This window comes from Tupaia chinensis, unplaced genomic scaffold, assembly GCF_000334495.1.
Source record: "Tupaia chinensis unplaced genomic scaffold, TupChi_1.0 Scaffold000378_1, whole genome shotgun sequence".
Classification (NCBI taxonomy): domain Eukaryota; kingdom Metazoa; phylum Chordata; class Mammalia; order Scandentia; family Tupaiidae; genus Tupaia; species Tupaia belangeri.
The window spans coordinates 57,640-66,159 of NW_006159880.1; the positions used below are offsets into that span (position 1 = coordinate 57,640).

An 8,520-nucleotide genomic window follows, 5' to 3' on the forward strand; every position below is an offset into this window, starting at 1 on the left:
AATGCACACAAGGGTATCACCCTATAAATATAATAAACATCAAAAATCCTTTTTGCGGAGGTCAAACATTATGATAACCAGAGAAAGAACAGAGAAGTAAACCCTTATAATGTGTATAAATTACCAAAGCTTTTAACTGTTGTTATACATGAGACAACTCTTACTGGAGAGAAAATTTGTAGATAGAACAATATATGAACTTATTGTGTCTGAATACAGCCTTTTCTGACTGTCTGAATATTTATACAAGAGAGAAGCCCTATGAGCATAAACAATGTAAGAAAACATTTTCCCAGAATTCAGACCTCAACGTACATCAAAGGAGTCACATAGGAGAGAAAACCTGTGAAAATAAAATATGTGGAAAAATGTTCTACAAGAAGTCATACTTCACTGTGCATGAGACAACTCACACTGGAGAGAAATCCTATGAATGTGGGGAATGAGGAAAATCTTTCAGTTTCAAGTCAGTCTTTAGTAGACATTGAAAAATTCATACAAGAAAGAAAACCTACGAATGTGAACAATGTGGGAAAACATTCTCCAGCAAGTGGCACCTAACTCTACATAAGATAACTCACACAGGAGAGAAGCCCTATGAATGTGAACAATGTGGAAAAACATTCTATCACAAGCACAACCTAACTGTACATAAGAGAATTCACACAGAAGAGAAGCCCTATGAATGTGAACAATGTGGAAAAACATTCTATCAATTGTGCATCAGAGAACTCACACAGGAAAAAAAAAGTCTATGATTGTGAACAATGTGGGAAAACATTCTCCAGCAAGGGGAACCTAACTGTACATAAGAGAACTCACAGAGTAGAGAAGCCCTATGAATGTGAACAATGTAGGAAAAGGATCTCCTTCAAGTCAGTTCTCACTATGCACTGGAGAACACACACAGGAGAAAAACCTTATGAATGTGAACAATGTAGGAAAATGTTCTCCCAGAAGTCACATCTCATTGTGCATCAGAGAATTCACACAGGAAAAAAAGTCTATGATTGCGAACAATGTGGGAAAACATTCTCCAGGAAGGGGTACCTAACTGTACATAAGAGAACTCACACGGGAGAGAAGCCCTACGAATGTTAACAATGTAGGAAAAGTTTCTCCTGCAAGTCAGTTCTCATTAAGCATTGGAGAACACACACAGGAGAAAAACCCTATGAGTGTGAACAATGTGGGAAAATGTTCTCCTGCAAGTCAGACTTCACTAATCATTGGAGAACTCACACAGGAGAGAAGCCGTATGAATGTGAACAATATAGGAAAAGTTTCTCCTGCAAGTCAGTTCTCACTAGGCATGGGAGAACACACACAGGAGAAAAACCCTATGAATGAGAACAATGTGGGAAAACATTCTATCGCAAGCACAACCTTACTGTACATAAGAGAATTCACACAGGAGAGAAGCCCTATGAATGTGAACAATGTAGGAAAAGGTTCTCCCAGAAGTCACATCTCATTGTGCATCAGAGAACTCACACAGGAAAAAAAAAGTCTATGATTGTGAACAATGTGGGAAAACATTCTCCAGCAAGGGGAACCTAACTGTACATAAGAGAACTCACAGAGTAGAGAAGCCCTATGAATGTGAACAATGTAGAAAATGTTCTCTTGGAAGTCACATCTCACTGAGCATCAGAGAATTCACACAGGATAAAATCCCTATATATGCGAACAATGTGGAAAAACATTCTCCGGCAAGGGGAACCTAACTGTACATAAGAGAACTCACACAGGAGAGAAGACCTATGAATGTGAACAATGTAGGAAAATGTTCTCCTGGAAGTCACATCTCATTGACCATCAGAGATTTTACACAGGAGAAAAACCTTATGAATGTGAGCAATGTGGGGAAACATTCTCCAGCAAGGGGTACCTAACTGTACATAAGAGAATGCACACAAGAGAGAAGACCTATAAATGTGAATAATGTAGGAAAAGGTTCCCCTGCAAGTCAGTTCTCACTATGCATTGGAGAACGCACACAGGAGAAAAACCATATGAATGTGAACAATGTGGGAAAATATTGTCCAGCAATGGGTACCTAACTGTACATAAGAGAACTCACACAGGAGAGAACTATGAATGTGAACAATGTGGGAAAATATTGTCCAGCAATGGGTACCTAACTGTACATAAGAGAACTCACACAGGAGAGAACTATGAATGTGAACAATGTAGGAAAACGTTCTCTTGCAAGTCAGTTCTCACTAGGCATTGGAGAACGCACAGAGGAGTAAAACCCTATGAATGTGAACAATGTAGGAAAACGTTCTCTTGCAAGTCAGTTCTCACTAGGCATTGGAGAACGCACAGAGGAGTAAAACCCTATGAATGTGAACAATGTAGGAAAACGTTCTCTTGCAAGTCAGTTCTCACTAGGCATTGGAGAACGCACAGAGGAGTAAAACCCTATGAATGTGAACAATGTACAAAAATGTTCTCCCAGAAGTCACAGCATCACTGTTCGTAGTAGAACGCATACAGGAGACAAACCCTATAAATGTGAGCAATGTAGGAAAACATTCTCCCAGATGTCACATCTCACTACGCATGAGAGAACTCACACAGGAGAGAAGCCCTATGAATGTGAACATTGAAGGAAAATATTCTCCTGGAAATGTACCCTCACTGTACATCAAAGAACTCAACACAGGAGAGCAACCCTATGATTGTGAACAATGTAATAAAAACTGTTTTCCCAAAAGGCACATCTTACTGTACATGTGAGTACTCACAAATTTATCCCTAGGAAATTTCAAAACTTATAAATATCTGTTGCTATTAATTGGGGGGTGGGGAGAGAAGGAGAAAAGAAAAAAGAAAATATACACTCTCCTGTTCCTAAAACACTCTTCAAAGCAGAGCAGCCATCAGATGTTATTGTAGTGGATGTTCCAGAGCCTGCGCATACTGTGGGTGGGATTCCCTACATCAAAAGGATAAAGTCACAAAAAGTAAAAAAGTCCCACATGCCTCTGGTTGTATTAGCATCTCTTGTGCAAAAATGACATATTTTTATACCACACCCTGGAAACAATGAGGAGATGGCTAAGATAACTGGGGTAGCCAAGAAGCTCTTTAAAAAGCTAAATCCCAGGCTGGCCCACGGGCTAGTGGTTAAGGGAACTGGATTCCATATGGCTAACCGCAGTTCAAATCCCAGCCTGTATGGCTTGAAAAACATGCCTGACACATATGCATGCATGCCCAAAATCCCAACAGGATAGAGAAATGGGGGAGAAGGGATTATGGCATAATCACACTCCACTACAAGGGGTTGAGGGAGTTACTTTCTCCCTCTGTCTCTGTCTCCATTTCTGGCAAGAACACACACCTTCTGGCAATTTAAAATAGTAATTAGAAAAACTGAGTTCCAATCCCATACTTGAATGATTCATTTGAGTGGAAACTCAGTTAGATACAAAGACTTTTAGAAGATCTAAAACTTACTTAAGTAGCCTTCTTTGTAGTCATTCCACTAACTTAATGCTCATTAGAAGTAAAGGAGGATCTTTCCAATTCCCCACTGCCTGGTTTCTTGTGCTAATGGACAGGAAGAGAAAGAGAGACTACTGCTGAGCAGGAATTCATGTCTACATGCCGCCTGTGGCTGGGCACATGTCTGGGTATGCTGAGTTCTTCTATCAGTCGATTCAGGTAAGATCTCATTACTTAAGATGCCAGAAATAGCACCTGTAAAATGCCCTAAGAAAATCTAAAAAGTTTGGAACAATTTAGTCCTAGAGCTTGCCTTCAGTCTTAGTCCTTGCCTTCTGGAACAATTCAGTTCTAGAGCTATTAGGTACGAAAAGCAAGGAAGCAGTCCGCAAGGGCATTAATAGGTAGAGGTGTGGGAAGGAGTGTCAGAGCTGGAGCAGACCTTGTATGGGGATGGGCAAGCTGGCCAGATGCAGGCTACCAGCGGAGAGTGGAATAAGAGGGCACTCAGGGGCAATGGACAGAGATGGAGACCTGGTGCAGGATGCCAGAGCCTCAGTGGGCTGAAGAGGGCATCTGCAGGAGGAAGGGTCAGAGGTAGCAATGGAAGATTAGTTACTTACAGCACGAGGGATTAAGTAAGACAATGCATTAAGGATAAGGGGGCCTGGTTTATCATTCCTCAAAGAATTACAAATAAGGAAAGGGTGACAGACAATTAGAAGAAATGTTCAATGTTTAATTGGAATTAAAGATAGTGAGGTTAACTCATGATTTCAATAGGGGTTTAAATTAATTGGGGTTTGTAAAAAAAAAAAAAGTGTTTCAACACATAGCGGAAACTGATAGATTAGAGGACATAAAAGCATTGAAAATGGTTATAGGTGCTAGAGACAATGTGCGAAGAGGACGGGAGAAAGGGGACAGCGTGAGGAAAATAGGCAGGCATTTTTGTGATATAGAAATGAATTATAATGTGTTGATGATAATGTGTTTTGTATCCTCAACTGTTCTGATGGGAAGTATGTTCATTTTGGATAAATTCAACTTACAAGCTAAGGGATGTATAGGGATTAAATGTATAAAATAAATTTAAATTAAAAATAAATTAAAAATAATGAAATATACCATAAAGGCCAAACAAAATAAAACAAAACAAAAAAATTCTAAGTCGTTTTGGAGCCTGTGAACTACTCATATGTACTAAGAGTGCTCTGCAAGTGTACCCCTGGTAAAATGTCCAAGTTTACTTTGAGAGTGGAACTGATCTAGGTTAGACAGGAGGCATGCGAATGTTTTGAGTGTGTTGAGGAACAACATAGTCCTGGGTGGTTATAAAATCTCCAAGATCATCTTTGGATGTTGATCACAGTTTTTGTGTACAGCGTTAGCCATGAGGTTCAGAGGCACAACACCCATTGGTCCAGAAATGCAACCCAAGGTGAATTGGTAATCGGCTGGTTTTGGTTTTGGTTTGCTCAACATCATGACTCAGGTAGAACAAACCAAACTATGCTGGGTAGGATGTAAGGTAGCTGGTCAGTGGTGACAAGAAAAGGCTGGTAGAAGTCCATATGTGCTACAATGTAAAAAGTGAGATGACCAGATTTACTGTGTGCACTCACATTGTCTAGCAAATATCACTGCTATCTGTATGACTCTTTCCATCTTGTAAAACTGACTGGAGTGGTTGCCCAGTAATATGAACATATTGAACAGTACTAAATTGCATATACTTGGATATGGTAAAAATGTGTCAAAGTTTTGCCTTGATAAAACTTTAGTCAGGCCTCTCGATCTTTCAGTTTCTTCTGCATACTTCCTTGTAAGATCTATTTTGAGTAAATAACCATGCTAAAGTAGTTTAGCAAGAAGCCCCACACCAAATATCACAACACTTTTAATAAGTGATTAGGTTTTTATTGTCCACCACCCCCAGAATCTCTCATATTCCTAATGTTTCTTTAGTCATTTTTCATCACACTGCTCCTCATCTGTGAATTTCCACTGCCCATGTTGTATTTGAAGTTGAGCCCAATTTTCTCTTCCCCACTGAAACTCCCATTTCTGTGGACCATAAGCTTATGATGATGGTCTAAAATAAAGCTTTTCTCACCCCGCTTTAACCAGTGTCTTTGAATCGATTTCTTTAAATAGATTTCAAACTTTTTTGGACTGTTTTCCACAGTAAAAACAGTCATGGGGTGTCCAGAGTACTGATAATAAATACAGAATGATTGATGGTTTGCCAGAGGTTGAGTCAGGTGAGAGGACTGGAAAGATTTGACTTTATTGTGTAATAATAGTTGTTGACTGTTTAGTTTTACAAGATGCAAGGAATCATGAAGATGGATGGTGGTGATGGTCCTAGAATCTTGAGAGAAAAGATCAATTTTATATAGAATATATTTTATGAAAATAAATAAAAATACTAAAAACACCAGCATATAAAGATATATAATCTATGGTGCTATTTAAAGTGATACATATAATGACAAAATAATCAGCAATGTTATTCCAGTAACAGGTTAAGACCTGAATCAATTATGGCTCATGTCTGCTAAATAGAAGAAGATACTGATGTCTTACTATTAGCAGAATGTTGTTCACCCTCACCATCTTCTCGGTACACATTGACTTGACAGTCTTCCCATCTTCTAAATTTGTTCACTTTTGAAAAGTATTTTAAAGTTTCTATGAAAGACTCATAACAAAAATTATATGGCAAGTTGTTGCCAGAACAAATTTTATCTCAACATATTTTGTGATCTTGTCCACCTTTTCTGAGAGACCAAATTATGGTTCATTGGTGCATAATTTTCATTGGATTAGAGGCCTAGCATGTGCCTTAGAAGAAAACTTCAGCATGTTTTAATTGTAAGCAAAAGTCTTAGTTTGAAATTTTAAAGATCCATAATATGTTATCTCTAACTACAGGTTAAGTCGGTTGCTTTCCCTGTCCTGAAAAATGTCCCTAGAAAACTACAAACCATTTAGGATTGTCTGAGACGTTTCTCTCATATGAAGCAATCTTATAGAAACTCACTAGAATATTAAAAAAATTTTTTTGCTCAGCCTGAAAGATACTCGACACCTATCACTTGGTATTCTGAGCATTTTATTGCCACCTAGTGTATAGAATATTTAGACACCGAATGGATCGAATATACTCAAGGTTAAGACCTTGAGCAATAACCATGTTCAGTATATTTTGACCCAATAGACTTCCTTCATTTTTAGTCACTTTTGAAAAAGCTTTTAAGTTGTAAGAAATCACTCATCACAAGCAGTTTCCTGTAAGGGACAGCTGAACCTGGTTTTGTGTGTGAGGCCTTTGTTGTCCCACCTTGCAAGTACTTAGGAAAATGGGCCCACAAAAGTTGCAGTGACCCCAATCTTCATTGGCAAAAATGGGAGTCCTTTGAAATTTCTAAATGGCATGTTCATATGCATAAAAAAGCTGCTTCTAGAACCAGGAAAACTGAATGGAAAAGTTACTTTCAATGATATCTAAAAGCTACCTTGGTTACAGTAGAACAACCTTTTTTTTCAGGAGGTAAATAAAAAGTTACGAGAATTCATTTTGGAATTAAAATTTCAGAGAGTTGTTCTACTCCATCCACTCTTCCACTACCTCTCTGGCACCTCTTTATGCTCTTCAGTATAATCTTCCACATCCTGAACTCTGCTCCATCTCCACCCCCACAGAAAATAATACAACAGAATCCAGTGCCATCCTCTAACCACCCTAGCTAGGCTACCCTCTCATATAGAACTTGTAACAGAGCAATACTAGCCTTAGTATATAACCTATGAACCAAAGTGATGTTGTAAATTATTTTTCAGACCCAACTGGTGTCCCCATATGTCTTGCTAGGGAATTTGATTTAAATGTGTAAACCTGTGAGCCTAGATATTGTGACTTTTATCAGTTAGCTTAAGTTAGTTCAAAGAGAGTGCCCCAGAATGGATGAAATTTTTTATTGAAACTGTGGTATAGATTTAAATTAAAAACCCAGGAGAATGAAAACAAGTCTGCTTCTTAAGAAAAGTTCTTGATGCAGCTATACCGTAACTATTCCCAAGGAATGTTGAAGTAAATTCAACAATAGAAACAAAGGCTGATTATTTTGAATGGTTGAGAGAAAACTGTAAATGGTATTCTAGACAGAGGCAAGCTATCAAATTTATCAAAATGTTAACCTCTTAAATTCTACCTTCTCTAATGGATTGGATGAAGGTCCTCTTATTTTAGTTAAAGACACCAAATTTGCTGGGCGACTGTCCCGATTCATGACCATTTGCCAGTTTGTAAGTCAAGTCCCCAAAACCACAAGTCACAAAAGTCACAAAGGACAGAGGCTATTGACAGTAATCACACGTTTTTTAATTTTTTTTTTTTTTTTTTTTTTTTTCCATGGGGTGTGTGTGCTAATCAGAGAGAGAGACAGAGAAAGAGTGAGAGAAAGTGAGAAAACACCCCCAGGGGTTATGGCCACACTACAATTCCTTCTTCATCCTGGAATTTGGGGCATGCACACATATATGGCTGGGATAATTTTCAGTCTTCCAAGTCTGGGACTCAAACTGTTGTAGGCCATATTAGAATCCAACATCTTAACCACCTCACCGTCTGCTGGCCAAGTTGCACCAGTAAGTTTTTGTAAACTTATTTTTCCCCCTTGGTTAAAATAACTATGTCTTTGCCAACACTTTCTCCTTAGTCATTCTGGTGGGTCTCATGGTTATCCAGTGTACTATTGTAGACCTTGAAGGACCTCACTGAATAGTTTATGTGAAATTTATTAGTATATGAACAAGGTGATATAGAGAAAGTCTTTTTCCACACAACATATTTATCCCATTTGATCCAAAAATGTTGAGCCAAATTTCTCCCAAGATTATAGAAATGCTATGAACACTACCCTTTTTTATGCACACATTGGAGCACATAGCATATGTTCTATCAGGTCTTTAGTAGACACCATTTGTTTCCTACCTTATCTCATTAGCCTTCAATGACCCCCAGTGTTAGAATCAGTGCTTTGGGCCATAAATAAAAAA

At 38.4% G+C, this 8,520-nt stretch overlaps 2 pseudogenes; both read left to right on the forward strand.

Annotated features, from left to right (window-relative positions):
- The first annotated feature begins 256 nt into the window (after window positions 1-256).
- LOC114008739 (zinc finger protein 717-like) lies at window positions 257-1,736 on the forward strand (annotated as a pseudogene).
- A 16-nt stretch (window positions 1,737-1,752) lies between these two features.
- On the forward strand, window positions 1,753-2,725 carry LOC106735405 (zinc finger protein 717-like; annotated as a pseudogene).
- The last annotated feature ends 5,795 nt before the right edge of the window (window positions 2,726-8,520 follow it).